General features: G+C 45.5%; 1 protein-coding gene and 1 long non-coding RNA gene across 2 annotated transcripts in view; one reads left to right on the forward strand and one right to left on the reverse strand.

The window, feature by feature from the left end:
• The window catches only part of LOC309340084 (cystathionine beta-synthase-like), a 36,505-nt gene extending 23,943 nt beyond the window's left edge, over positions 1-12,562 (reverse strand). The window contains exon 1 of the mRNA XM_081858595.1: positions 12,465-12,562. The gene's annotated coding sequence lies outside the window, so the exon portion shown is untranslated. The remainder of the gene's footprint in view (positions 1-12,464) is intronic.
• On the forward strand, positions 8,797-14,887 carry LOC309340124. The gene is made up of 3 exons (XR_014155818.1): positions 8,797-8,942; positions 13,737-13,874; positions 14,736-14,887. It is a non-coding gene; the product is annotated as an uncharacterized lncRNA (long non-coding RNA).
• The last annotated feature ends 360 nt before the right edge of the window (positions 14,888-15,247 follow it).

Raw genomic sequence — 15,247 nt, forward strand, 5'->3', positions numbered from 1 at the left:
TCGGGTTAAGCACTTAATTCGTTCCGGAGGTCCGTTCTTAATCTGAATCTGTTCTTAACCTGAAGCACCACTTTAGCTAATGGGGCCTCCTGCTGCCACCGCGCTGCCAGAGCACGATTTCTGTTCTCATCCTGAAGCAAAGTTCTTAACCTGAAGCACTATTTCTGGGTTAGCGGAGTTGTAACCTGAAGCGTATATAACCTGAAGCATATGTAACCTGAGGTACCACTGTATCTTTCAATTTATTTTAACCACTCGTTTATCCAGACAATAAGGATAGGTGAAGCCTGGCTGGGATTGCAGCTCTATTGGTGTACATTTATCTGGGAATAACTCCTTTTGAAGTGGGACTTGTTTCTGAGTAAACATGCATAGGATAGCACCAAAAGGAAAGGCGTCTACTGTTCTATATCCAAAATACGCCACATCTTTGCAAGAAGAAATTAAACTAAATTAACTGCAGCAAATCAAGACATCAGATGAACATTGACTGTGCATTCGGGGAAACCAGTCTGTGTGTTTAAATGCTGTATCAGTTGTGTATTTGCCACATATCAAAAGCACAATCAGGGCATGGGAGTCACACTGCACAATGGCACAGTATGCTGGTGTTTATGACATTTGGCACTGTTCCCTGGTTTCCAAAGTGCAATACACTCCGGAACATGCACATTCTCTCAGATCCTGACCTCTCAGAACTAATGTAGTGAAAGGTGCATCAGATACAACCCTTTGCTCTGCAGAGCAAGTCACAGGTGTATGTGACACACCCCTCACAGTCACCTGCACCAGCCATCAGCCTACTTTGCAATTCTCTTTGCAGATAGCATGTTATCACCAAGTACATGTTCCATCTTCCAGTCGCCTCTATTTCGGAGATTGCTCCTGTGTGCTTGGGGTACACTGGCTCCCAGAACGTTTCCGAGCACAATTCCAAGTGTTGGTGCTGACCTTTAAAGCCCTAAATGGCCTTGGTCCAGTATACCTGAAGGAGCGTCTCCACCTCCATCGTTCTGCCCGGACACTGAGGTCCAGCGCCGAGGGCCTTCTGGCGGTTCCCTTACTGCGAGAAGCCAAGTTACAGGGAACCAGGCAGAGGGCCTTCTTGGTAGTGGCACCCGCCCTGTGGAACGCCTCCCACCAGATGTCAAAGAGAAAAATAACTACCAAACTTTTAGAAGACATCTAAAGGCAGCCCTCTTTAGGGAAGCTTTTAATGCTTAATAGGTTATTGTATTGAAGGAGTGAGGACCAGGGGTCCACCTGGGTCCACTTTGGAGAGCCAGGCTGGAGCCATTTTATAAGCTGAAAGCCATCTTAGAAAGCAAACTAAAAGGCTAAAAGCTATCTCTCTTCTGTTTGCAAAAGCATTCTTTGCAAATGCAGCAAATGTGGTCTGAGCACTTCACACCTGCTCTAGCTGCTGACCCAATTCCAGTAAACAGACCGAGAATAGAGCGAACAACAGGAAAGATGTAGCCCACCACAAAATAAGGTGAGAACACGGATGGCCGATGTGGTTTTACCAGGAATTGCAAAGAGGTCAGATAGATTTTAAACTTGCAGCGCCACCTAGTGGATAACGCAGCCTGGAACCGAAGGGCCACCATCAATTCTTTAATTGGTTGAGCAGGAATGTGTAAGGGGTGGGTCAAGGGCTGAACTGTGCTTTTGCCAAAAGGTATAAAAGTTGTCTGCCCCTGGTGTTCGTGGGCATTCTCTCATTTTTGCTGAATGTACCCACTTTGCTTTGCTTGTCTGACAAATAAACCAAAGTCAATAAAAAATATTGCTGCCTGGATTTTTCCATTCTGGTCTAGATTCTGAATTTACAGAATCTGAAGTCTCTAACATTTCTGGTGCCACAGGTGACTCGGATCAAGGACCTTAAGTCCTCAAAAAGACCAGAAGGCAGCTCCCTTGTCCTTTTCTAGGCAGGACGCAGGGGAAGGGCCAATAGGCCGCTTACTCCTGGCGCCACCGAGGTTTTTCTTCGGAGGAGGGCGAAGCCAATTTGACCCTTCTGCTGGATCCTGTGAGAGGAGACAACGGATTGAAGGACCGAGGTTGGGAGAACAGGGCAGAGACCAGCCGGCTGGGGTGAGTACATGGGCAAAGGGCCCTGAGGACATAGGAAACCTCCTTGGCTAAGGAGAAGGGACAGACTGATCACCTGTCCAGCGTGCTTGGTGGCAGTAAGGGTAGAGTTGGCCCCTGAAAACCACCCACGCTTAAGGATTTAAAGGTATAAGGAAGGCAGAAAGGAAAAAGGGGGGGAACCGGGAGGCTAGTGTGTGGTACAGCGTCCAGTGAAAGAGGCACTTGGTGCATGTGTGTGTGTAACCCCAGGGTATTCCCCTGGGGTAGAACCAATAAGTACTTCGTTTCCCAGCAGCGCGAGCTCGACTGGGCAAGGAAAATTGGGAACTGCATGTGTGTGTGTTTGGTGTTTGGGGACGCTGCACAAGGACCATATTAAATATGGGAGGGGGTGGCTCGAAAGGTCCAATAACTCCCCTACAGTGCATGCTGAACAATTTCAAGAAAGGATTCAGCGGAGACTATGGCGTTGTGATGACGCCAGAACGCTTGCGCACTCTGTGTGAACTGGGAAGAAACATAGAGGCTCTAGCTGGGACAGGGCAACAAGGAGTATCTCTTTGAGGCTGAGTATCTACTTAGGTAAGAGTTTCAGACTCAGATGTAGCTCTGGGAGCGATGGAGGGGATCGCTCCAGAGATCCCTTAGGTTATCCAAGTTAGTATATAGAACTAGAGTGTATATAAAACTTTCAGATCTCTGGACCTCAATGAAGGCAAGAGTTCAGCCAGGCAGAGTTGGAGAATTCTCTGCTGAGCTGTGGCTTTGGTAGTAAGGCAAGCCTCCTAGTTTCTCCAAAGCCCATTACTGAACTGGGAAGCACATGAGCCTTGCAGACCTCCAATAGTTTTGATCCCTATAGTAATTACAGCTTGACCAGGAAGGTCAACCTAAATCCCAGAATTTAGTTAGGGAAGAGCTGGGTACCTCTGTGACCAGCGGCAGTTTGGAACACATCAGGGAAACCACCAGCAGCCCCCTAGCTTCTCTGATGACCAGTGAGAGGTGGTCTATGGCTAGGAAATACGAAATGGTTTCAGACCTATAGAAGTTACAGTTGAGACAGGGAGGACAATTTAATTGGTGTTCTTAATCAGGCACCAGCTGGATGGCTCAGAGCTCAGGTGTGTCTCAGAGAACACTGTAACAGACCCCTGGTTTGAGGCTTAGGCAGAGGAGCCTCAAGAGAAGACCTGCATCTTTGTGGCCACCACAGTTGACAAGTTAGTTGCCACAGAAAAAGGATGAGGGAACAGATGAAGAAGCAAGCCGGACACCTGAAGCTGACCACAGGGTGTGAGCAGCCAAGGTCAGGTGTCTGCTGGCAGAGCTACTAGAAGTTTAAAAAAAAAAAAACTGCATAAAACTAAAAAAAAAAAAGAGGAAGAACTTTCTCCATTTAACTTGGATGAGTTTGTGAACATGGATGAAGTTCTAGAGGTTTACGTGATAATAGAGAACCCCCCCCACCCCCCTGGCTGAAGAAATATAAGACTGATCAATGAAATTAAAGGAGCACAGGCAGGAAAACGCCTCAAGAAGCCCATTTACCAGGGATCCGAGGCAAAAGTGGCCCCTTGGGAGGACAGGGACAGCCCCATATCCTCAAAGCTCCACCGCTGCCCCGATATGCGGCCCCAGGAGCCAAAGCAGGAAAGGGGGGGCTGCCAGCCAGCCCAGAAGTACACAAGGCAGAGCCCAGTGACCAGGTCCTGGATGAATTATACCCCAGTCTTACAGAATTGAGGAAAAAGATGAGCAAATACAGAAGTTCGACCACTATGTATCGAGATGCTGCAGACGCTTATTACAGGGGTCGAGAAAAAGCCTTTTGAAAGTACCTAAAACAGTGCAGATCCAATCAGCCCACGTCCAGTGTAGAGGCAGGGACAGCAGTCCTGACCCCCCTTCGCGTGGTTTTTGACAATCCACCACCTCCACCCCCTGCACCTCCGGCAGGGCAAGACGGTGCTCACAATGTCTCTGCCCCACCTGCCCCGCCACCACAGCCTAGGACATTCACCCTTCAATATGTCCCCCTCACCACCACTGATTTGATGAATTGGAAGACCCACACCCCTGCGTTTGCTGAGAAGCCCCAGGCAATTGTGGACTTGCTATCCTCTATATTTGCAGCACATGAGCCTACCTGGACAGACTGTCAGCAATTGCTGAACACTCTCTTTACTTCAGAGGAAAGGAGGAGAATTAATACACAGGCTCTAGAACACCTAAAAGAACAGCAGGTTCAGGAGGCAGAGTGGCCTCAACGATATCCCTTAACCAACCCACAGTGGGACCCAAATAATGTGGACAATCGCAATGCTCTAAGTACCTATCATAGGACAATGTGCAAAGGACATTAGAACCAAAATCCAAAAACAGCCTGAGTTCCAGGGCATGTGCAGATCTCAGATCATGGCCATCGCCCAGAAGGTGTTTGAACAAAGAGGAGAGACTGAGAAGAGGGAAAAAAAAGGCAGTGGAGGAAAGAAAAGGCAGCAGTGTTAGGCACGGCAATGGCTCACAGCCCAGGGACCTGAGGGGTCCGCCGTAGGCATTCAGAGACCCGCAGCCAAGGGGAGGAAGATGCCTGCTCAGCAACAGCAAGGCCATAAGAATTACCCCTGTAAAAGGCTGCATGGAGCCAATTGGGAAGTCTGGTTAAAATGCATGTATTACTGACTGGCAGAAAAGCACCTATGGGAAAGTACACAGGCTGAAACAGGCGTTGCCCAGCCCATTAAGAAGTTTACAGGCGCAGTGGAGGCTTGTGAAGCAGACGTGGTTGATGCTCTTGAGCAGCCCTGGGTTGTGTGGCAAGCAGTGAAGACGGCATGTCAGGCTGCAGTAGAAGCCAGACCAGAGGGACCTGGAAGCCCAGAAGGGTCTGTGGGACGCCCAGAAAGCCCAGAGGGACCTAGAGGATGCCCAGAAAGAGTACCAAGCCCAGAGGGGGCTGAGGCTGTTTTGGGAAGTTGTTTCTACGGTTCAATGCATCTGTGTGATGGACTGTGTGTTGGAGAAAGGCTGAAAAGGCAGTGGCAAGCTGTTCCTCAGGCAATAGAGCACCCAAAAGTGGGGGTGCAGGCCAGGCAAGCCATTCCAAGAGTTCTGAGGAGGCCAAAGTCTCCAAGAGTTATTTGTCCTTTGAGGTGAAGTCCAACAGCGAAAGGCATTGCCATGCAATTGGCAGCTGGATGCAAGGCTAACATCTATACTGATTCTAAATATGCCTTCTTAACCCTGCATGCGCATGGCGCCCTATGGAAAGAGCCGGGAAAGCTCTGAAATACGGTCCAGAAGTTGAGACGTTACTAGAAGCTGTATGGGCCCCCAAAGAGATTGATGTGATGCACTGCAAAGGCCATGGCAAAGGTCGGAACATGGTCACTAGAGGCGACCGGAAAGCAGATAATGCAGCTTGTGAGGCAGCTCTGAAACCTCCACCAGTGGTCACCATCGCCCTCAACCCAGCTACCCTGTTGCCGGTAGGAGAAGGTGAGGAGCAGACACACGATTGCATTGAGATTATGGACACAAGACTGGACCAGGAGAAGTGGCCAAGGGAAATCGATTGGCAGACAGAGTGGCCAAGGAAGCAGCCCGGTAACCAGCCCCAGCCTCAGTTATTGGAGCAGTGGTCCCAGAAGCGATCTTAAGCACTGCTAACAAACCAGATACTATGAGTCCACCCACATGAGGCCAGATGTCACAACCAAGCAGCTGGAGAAGTATGTCTATATAGCCAACCTTTATCAACTGGCAGCCCAGATTTCCAGGAAATGCCTGCTATGCCAAAAGAATAATCCCAGAACTCACTCCAGATGATGTGGAACCGCGTTACACCCTTGATGAACGGCAGTGGGCCAGCCAAGAAGGAGCAACGCTCCAGGAAGGACCAGACAGCCGTGTTTTTGGTGCCCCAGCATCTGGCCAGCGTGATTGTGAAGAATTACCACGAATCCACCCATTTGGGAAGCCCAGCTGCTAAAGCACATAACTAACTGCTGCTATATCCCAAAACTGTGTCCTGTGCACCAACCAAGAGACTGAGATCACCCTTTGAGCTTTTGTATGGCAGGCCACCTCCTTTCGTCCGAGACATCCCCGCCAGTTTGGGGCAGATGAAAAAAAAATCACATCACCCAAGGACAAGTGCAATCCCTTTGTTTGTCGTGTGTGTGTTTGCTTCCTTTCCAGGTATTCCCTCGAGCGTACATCGTGCAGTCCCGCGGCAGTCTCACTGAGCCGGTTCACCAGTTCCTCTGGGTGACAGCGTCTGGCAACCCCCTCATCCCCAACTGCAGTGAAAGTAGCCGAGGTGATCCCCTGGGTACATCACACGCGTCTGAAATCCTGCTGACCCTCTGAAGCTGATCATCACCTTGTGTTTGACGCTACCGGGAATGCGTTGAGCCACGGGCAACGAGATCCTGCGACTACTCATCACAAGGACAGTCACAAAGACTTTATCTTTTCTCTCTTATTTTCTGTATTGATTTGCTCTATGTCTTATTGCCCTGACCCTACCGAGCCATACCAACCCTATTGGCCTGCTGACCTCTGCTATGACTGGTTCGTCTTGCCGGTGGTAAGGGACGGCATACGCGTTGGCTCTTGGGAACGAGGGTTCAATAGGGCGGCCGCAGTACAGCATCCCACTCTCCCACTGTGGCTCTTTATTCACTGCATTGCCCAGCGCACTTGGATGTGGCTCCTCCGGAGAGCTGCAGGATCGGTCGAAATCTATCGAGTTCTAGACTGCTCTTGTGGTTGTGGGAGAATAGCCCGCTGGTTACATGGTAAAGCGATATATCAACCCCATTTGACAAACCAGGCCAAAATCTTACTCCAGGTGTTGCATGGGAGGGTGTCTGAATCAGGTGCACATTAAAATTGCTGAACAGGTGCCTGTAAATTCTGCAGTCCCACCTCTGATTATTGTGGTGGCTCGAGTCTCCCAAAATCCCAGAATACTGCCTGAACTACTGGGCCTGGTAACTCCACACCTAATACCCTTGAATGTGGCAGGGTATTCTTGTGGCTGCATAAGAGTTGCCACCCAGTAGACAGACAGGGCACCTAGTTCCAGAAGAATTGGATGGGAGGGGTGCCCGAGGGCAGCATCCCCAGGGTAGAGACTTGCTCTCCAGCAAATTTAGAGGCACCACTAGGACTTTTGGTATTGGGACCAGAACCCCTTGATATAGTCACCCCGTGTGTCAGGCCATTGCAGGGGTGGATATATTCTTGTGGGTGCAACATCATTTACGTGGAAGAAGAAGCCCCTTTTGGATATAGTACTCTCCCAGGAGACCACAGGGGTCTCCACCCACCGGGAATGGTTGGGAAGTTGATCCAAGTGGTAGGAGCTTCCGAAATAAGGTGGAGAGTCACCCCTGAGGCCCAGCAAATAATTGAATATGAATATCAGTGGGCCCTTCAGCAGTAAAAGAATATTAGGAATGACCCCGAGTATTGGTGGGAGGAACTATGGAAATATTGAGGTTGGTGGGTAGGAGTGGTATGTACTGCCCTCTTTCTTTGGATGTTCATGTATTTTTGCTGGCATTGGCCAAAGCGGGAAAGAGTCCCCTGGCCTCCCATGCCAACTTTTCCCATCTGGCTCTCTATGATGTGGTACCTATTGATCCATCAAAACGAAAATGATGAACCGGAATTGGTCAGCATTTTCGTGATGGAAAGGGGGGAATGAAGGAGTGAGGACCAGGGGTCCACCTGGGTCCACTTTGGAGAGCCAGGCTGGAGCCATTTTATAAGCTGAAAGCCATCTTAGAAAGCAAACTAAAAGGCTAAAAGCTATCTCTCTTCTGTTTGCAAAAGCATTCTTTGCAAATGCAGCAAATGTGGTCTGAGCACTTCACACCTGCTCTAGCTGCTGACCCAATTCCAGTAAACAGACCGAGAATAGAGCGAACAACAGGAAAGATGTAGCCCACCACAAAATAAGGTGAGAACACGGATGGCCGATGTGGTTTTACCAGGAATTGCAAAGAGGTCAGATAGATTTTAAACTTGCAGCGCCACCTAGTGGATAACGCAGCCTGGAACCGAAGGGCCACCATCAATTCTTTAATTGGTTGAGCAGGAATGTGTAAGGGGTGGGTCAAGGGCTGAACTGTGCTTTTGCCAAAAGGTATAAAAGTTGTCTGCCCCTGGTGTTCGTGGGCATTCTCTCATTTTTGCTGAATGTACCCACTTTGCTTTGCTTGTCTGACAAATAAACCAAAGTCAATAAAAAATATTGCTGCCTGGATTTTTCCATTCTGGTCTAGATTCTGAATTTACAGAATCTGAAGTCTCTAACAGTATTTTAGTGTTTTGTTGGAAGCTGCCCAGAGTGGCTGGGAAACCCAGCCAGATGGGCGGGGTATAAATAATAAATTATTATTATTATTCCTTCCTCATTCTACATACATTCTACCAGCATAGGTTATGAAGTCTGAGCTAGTCCTCATTAAAATTTACATATCTCTCCAAGTAAAAGATACGGGTTTTTTAATTTTTCATATGTGATACAAACCAGATTCTGAGCATGTTGTTGTCAGCAAGCCCTTGGTTTAAAAGAGACAGAGAGCTAAAAATATCTACCCAAGACTGACTTCTTCCAATACTAGGTCTGATAACTAATGTTGACATTATATTAGTCACATTTTTAAAGGTGTAGCAGCCAGAAACAGCTCAAGCAACCAGGAAATGGCTGAAGAGACACACCTCTCTGCAATGTGCAATGGTCAAAGGTGAGGATTACATCCAACCATTGCAAGACGTCTGGTAATTTTCCAGAGTTCTGCTATCTTATGCATGTCTACTCAAAGGTAAGCTTCCCTTAGCTGAATACTGCGTCTTCAAGGTGCCCCTTCCCTCGCCCCAGTCATAACAAAGCAGTACAAGCTCAGCATTTGGTCCTTTGGATACTTTCTTGTGCGTATTACACAAGTAGCTAAATCCCGCACCAAGAGGCAATCCTCGAGTTGCACTTTGAAGGGTGCTTTTAAAATAGTTTGGAAATGGCTGTTCTCGTTTTGGATCCGTCAGCTTTCGTGGTGGAAACTGGTGACTGCCTAATGTAGAAAATTAATCCTGGGGAACTGTGAGCAAAGTCACTTATGCACAAAGCAGAGATAAGCTTAAGTATTATCAGTAGCTGGCTGTCTTAACCAGAAAACTAACCACAGCGGACACAAAGCAGAATGTTTGCAAACAAAGCTGCGCTGGGAGGGTTGAGAAGGCCAGAATCATTGACCTTTATTGGGGGGGGGGGGCGAGTGAAGTATTGGGGATGGCATGATGGGGTGGGGAGGCTTTGCAGCAGCATATATTACTGACATATGCTCTCCACTTCCTTGAACGGTTTTGTTTCCTCTGAATGAGAGTGTTATTAATGGTGTCTGTGTAATAACTATTTTATTTATAAATATGCATGCAGACCATGTTGGATGCAAAGTGACACACCTATAGGAGGCAACAAGGTTGCCGAATCTGCTCTAGATGCTCAGGAAAGACCCTGCACCCTTGGGTGCATCATCTTCAATCAGCTCACAGTTCTGTGCCTGCAGTCTCTGGCTCCCACAAATGCAAACAACAAAACTGGTTCCAAACTCATTTCTTCCCTCCCTTAAGTTCTGAAGACTGCAATCCACGTGCCCTTGCATGGTAGTAAACCCCACCAATTTGGTGAGGATTTATTCTGAGTTTACTTGTATATGATTGCACTGGAAGCGTGGTGTCACTGCCTCAAATTTTGATGCTTATTTTAAAGGCAAAAGAGATTCCCAGCTATCAGGGAAATAAGTCTGGTCATTAAACATTAAACTTCTTTTCTTAGATTACATTTATTTGTTTAAACAAAACAAATTCCTTCCAGTAGCACCTTAAAGACCAACTAAGTCAGTTCTTGGTATGAGCTTTCGTGTGCATGCACACTTCTTCAGATACACATTTATTTGTTTAGTCTGGCTTTATTAGAAACCGTTACCATGCAAATGATAAAACCCATACACTATAGAAACACCCACCCACCCAGTAAGGTCTTTTCTATTTGGTCAGAACAGCTCCCACAAACTAGGGAAAAGATGGACACAAATAGTAAAAAAAAAATAAAAAAAATTAAAATTGTGTCTTATGTAGGTAGAAGTTAAGGGTGAGTTGTGGGTCTGAAATATTTGAATATTATTGGTCTGTTACCCAATCCAGGACATGTGATGTCATATAATTTGAGCCAAATTTTAAGGCATGTGCTAAATACTTTTTTAAAAAACAACTCTGAATCAATATAAATACTTTTTAAAAAAATACTACCAAGAAAAATTTGTTACATTGTTCACATTATTGTAAACAAAAATCTGTCCTTTTTCCCTTATGGGGTATCCAAGAGCCCGTATAGAGTCCTTACATAGGTTCCCTATTGGTAGGAGAAAATAACAGAGGCCAACCAGAGAATATTGAGAAGCAAAGCAGCTAGTAAGCCCTCAAAATTCCTATCACAACATTGAGGGTACAATTATATAAAGAGCCCTAAGCAGATGCACAACTGCTATGGTATGCTTAAGGACAAACGTAGTTTGGCAGGTCAGTTAATTTGTGCAAGTTTGTGATTGTTCACGTTGCAATTGGTAACTCACAACTAAGCGCATGGAATGCTGCAGTGTCATCGCATGCAGAAGTCAGGCAACCTATTGAACAAACTAGCCACCTATTCCCATCCAACCTGCAGTGGGTAGCAAATAACCAGCCACTAGGAAAGTCTTCCACAGCCTTGCCTCTGGTAGGTATGGGCAAATCTGTCCATTTCTGATTCCTGTTTCTCACTATTTCCCATTTTAAATTCAGTTCTCCACATTTCCACATCAGCTTGTAATTCTTTTTGTAATACAAAAACTCCTTATAAAAATTTATCAGGCTTGTAGTGTGAATTTATCCTAACGTACACAAGTTTGTATGCCATTTCCCCTAATACACTCATTTTTGCAAAACAATTTCCCCTAATATAATGAATTATTGCATGCTATCGCCACTAATAGGTGCATTTTTATGAACATTTTGTTTCAGTATGTGCATTTTTGTACACCTTACAAAAATGTAAACCTCACTGCCCCTAAAAAAAAAGCTATTTGGAACAAGTGAAAAATATGGTAAATGTGAGGTCCTTCTCCCTTAAGGTTTGAGAAGCTGTTTCTTTTAGTGAAACAAGGCAGTGTATTAAAAAGACAAACCAAAGGGTCTTGGGACAGCTAAATGCTACATCCACCACACATTTTTCTCAGTTTTACCACTATCTTAAGATAAGTTTTGGCCACCCTGATTATTTCTCTGAGTTATCTGTCTGGGAGACACTGCCACATTCTACTTTCAAAGAATGCCTTCCCCATACTTACCAGAGAAGATCCACTTAATTTCCTTGTAGCACAAATTTGCTCCCAGGAAGAATTGGACAGTTTTGTACTCTGTATATTGTTTGTTGCTCTTTGTATACTTCCTCAATGGAAATGTTTTTTAAGTAAAATTAAATAACACTTCCTTTTTAAAATAATGCATTGATACTTGATATCTGATGGCTGCCATGTTTGGGCTGAGCTGCCTAAATAATTTGATAAATTTGCTTGTGGCATCTTGCAATGGCAACTATTTGCAATAAACAGCCTCGTCTCCCTCCGACAACTGGTTTTGTTAGCTGGTTTCTGTACAGCATGCATCCTTGTCCCATGTTTGCAATGGTTTGGTGGTTTTAAGCAACTCTTGTGTTTTCCAAAATTTGTCTATCATCTCCTACGTTTAGATATTTAAGCTACAGAAAAGGTCCATGTGCAAATAAACAATGCAATTTCTTCATAGCAAGGAATGAAATAACAAGAAATCACAAGGTGGAGGTGATGGGAAGAGTGCTATATTATATTAACAGATATGGAAGACACTTGGAAGGCATTAGTTTAAAGATTCAAATAGTTTCACAGGAGGCCTTTGTCAATGTTTAAGTAGCTTTAGAGGTAATAAACTGATTATTTTGATTATAGGGTTATGTGATAACAAGTCTGGGGGCAATAATATTTCTTAATTTTCTGCAGAAATCCCCCAAGTTCTATCAAATAAAATAATAAAGAAGGGTTTAGCATAGTAGTCCTAATATGAAAATCCTGGAACTTCTAGATTATTTTTCAGGACCTTGCATAAAAATGCTCATTTTGCAATCTCATCCACCTCTTCAAATGTCAGATAATCAGTAAACATCAATCAAGCAAGAAAAGAAAAAAAGCCACAAACATAAGTGAATCAACACAAAGGATACTAAATCCATTAAAAGGGTGAACCTAAGCACTGAGCTATCAGAAAAGACGACTCACCTGTCTGTCAGCTTGCTTGCTGAGAGTGCCTCTTAATGCTTTTGACTGCTCAGTTATATCTGTGTCTATGATCCAGGAAGCTGATAAGCCTCCTTAGAACACTGCTCAAAGCACAATGATTGGCTCCTCTTGACCCACATCTACTTATTCGTATTCAAAGTACAATTACACTCCAGGTAGCACTGAGCTGCACGTGGGATATGAATATTTTTCCAGCACTCATTCTCATACCTAAGTTCAGCCAATCTTGATTGCAAGAGAACACAGAAGTTCTAGAAGAGAAAGAACGCTATCCCTGTTTGCCTGTTTCGCTCCCTGACATTGTAGAACCAGTGTTATATTTCTAGAAAAAGAAGTGCTGGAGCTCACCATAAATGCTGCTCTTGTTCTCTTATAACACCACTGGTGCCCACCTGAGAGGTGACAGAACTGAGTTCCAGCTGAAAAAAAGCCTTATGTAGAACCATCTCTGTTCAAGTGAATGTGCTTCAGATAAAATGACAAACAACCAAGACTAGCCAATTTCTGTTAACTTTTAAAAGGTAGCACCTTGATAGTGGTCTCTTCCAGATAGCCTGCTTACTGCACATTCAGCCAGTATGGTGTAGTGGTTAAGAGCGGTGGACTCGTAATCTGGTGAACCGGGTTCGATTCCCCGCTCCTCCACATGCAGCTGCTGGGTGACCTTGGGCTAGTCACACTTCTCTGAAGTCTCTCAGCCCCACTCACCTCACAGAGTGTTTGCTGTGGGGGAGGAAGGGAAAGGAGATTGTGAGCCGCTTTGAGACTCCTTCGGGTAGTGATAAAGCGGGATATCAAATCCAAACTCCACTCCATCCTGATGGGTTAACCCCAGAAATTGTGTAGAGGCTATATAGCATCATGGATTCAAATTGCAGGAAAAGAGATTCCAATTAAACATTGGGAAGAACTTTCTGACATTGAGAACGGACTACTATGGAAGGTGGTTGACTCTCCGTCAGTGGAGGTTTTTAAAACAGATTCTGTCACGGATTCTTTAGCTGTGATACCTGTATTATGGGGTTGGGCTAGATGGCCCTTGGGACTCCTTCCAACTTTGCAGCTCTATGAGTTTATGTATAGTGGCTTGTCTCCCATGTAGTCTTTGCATTCTGGTCCCACCAGCTGCTGCCATGTAGCCCCTTCCCTTCCACCAGAATAACAACAACCTGCAGCATACTATGAAGATGATAAGTGTTATTGTACTTCTTCACACAGCACACCGTTAAACTGTGAAACTCATTTCCACAGGTGGCAGTGATGTGCACCGACCAAGATGACTTTAAAAGAGAGGGCTGTTGATTACTACTATCCATTCCACTTTATGTCAGTGGAAATATGTCTAAAGAAAGTATCTAGGGCGTGGAGTTCATAGACACCTTCCACATGGTATTTTTATGCATAACAGTAAAAATTGTGTTGTAAGGTTATATAACCCTTATCTTTCTTTTACGTAACAAACAAGCTGTAAAATGTAAACAGCCCAGAATTGATGGGCCAGGGAGAAGCAAGATTATGCGGATATAACTAGTATGTCATTTAACATTTGCAATCTCGTTGTGGTTTCTGTTCCCTGGAGGGTTGGGTGTGTTCAGAACTTCCACTGGCATCAAAGCTGCCAGAAAGAAAACTAACTGTTGGGCTGTTTTGTGCATTGGAGAACTCCTCCCCAACTTTAAGTCCCTCAATATTTAAGTCCCATCATCTTTGACTATTGGCCATGCTGGCTAAAGCTGATGGTGGCTGTAATCCTGCAACATCTGGGTACCCAAGTCTCGGGAAGGCTGCATTATAAACAGGATGGTCGCCTCTTTCTGGAAAGCTTCTGAGGCCTTTAACAGGCAGGCAGAAACTCCTAATAGGGAATTGCTGGGGTGGCAAAGCTTCACCCATTGCATTTTGGCCTATTGTTCAAGGCACAGAGCCTCTGCCAGGAGACATGGGGACAACCTGAATTTAAAAAGTTTGGTAAGGATCACCTCTCAAGAACAGAGAAGACAGAATGTAAGGCTACTTTAAGGATGTCTGCATTAGGCCATCTAGAGCTCGTTCCTTGAAGTTTCCTTGACAACACACACAACCATTTCTAACCCATTATGGGACACTGATCTTGTTTGTGTCATTGTGTGTACTGGCTTGCCTCCCAAGTAGTCTAATGAAAATTATAACCATTTTCCTTGCATAGAGAGCACTTCTCAATGTAGTCTGTTCCTCCGCCAAATAGCCTTTTTCTCTAATGTCAACCTGCAGTTCCCACCCATGGGCTTTAGTCCTGCCCTGTGAAGCAACAGATCTTCTGCATCTTTAACAACCCTTCAGATATCAGAGGACTGCTGTCATGTCCCCCCTTGATCTTCTCTTCTCCACACTAAACATATCCAGCTCTTTCAACTGTTCCACATAGGACTGGTCAAAGGCCTGGAAACGATGCCTTATGAGGAACGGCTAAGGGAGCTGGGCATGTTTAGCCTGGAGAAGAGGAGGTTAAGGGGTGATATGATAGCCATGTTCAAATATATAAAAGGATGTCACATAGAGGAGGGAGAAAGGTTGTTTTCTGCTGCTCCAGAGAAGCGGACACGGAGCAATGGATCCAAACTACAAGAAAGAAGATTCCACCTAAACATTAGGAAGAACTTCCTGACAGTAAGAGCTGTTCGACAGTGGAATTTGCTGCCAAGGAGTGTGGTGGAGTCTCCTTCTTTGGAGGTCTTTAAGCAGAGGCTTGACAACCATATATCAGGAGTGCTCTGATGGTGTTT

Source organism: Podarcis erhardii (genome assembly GCF_964252035.2).
Source record: "Podarcis erhardii genome assembly, chromosome: 4".
Lineage (NCBI taxonomy): Eukaryota > Metazoa > Chordata > Lepidosauria > Squamata > Lacertidae > Podarcis > Podarcis erhardii.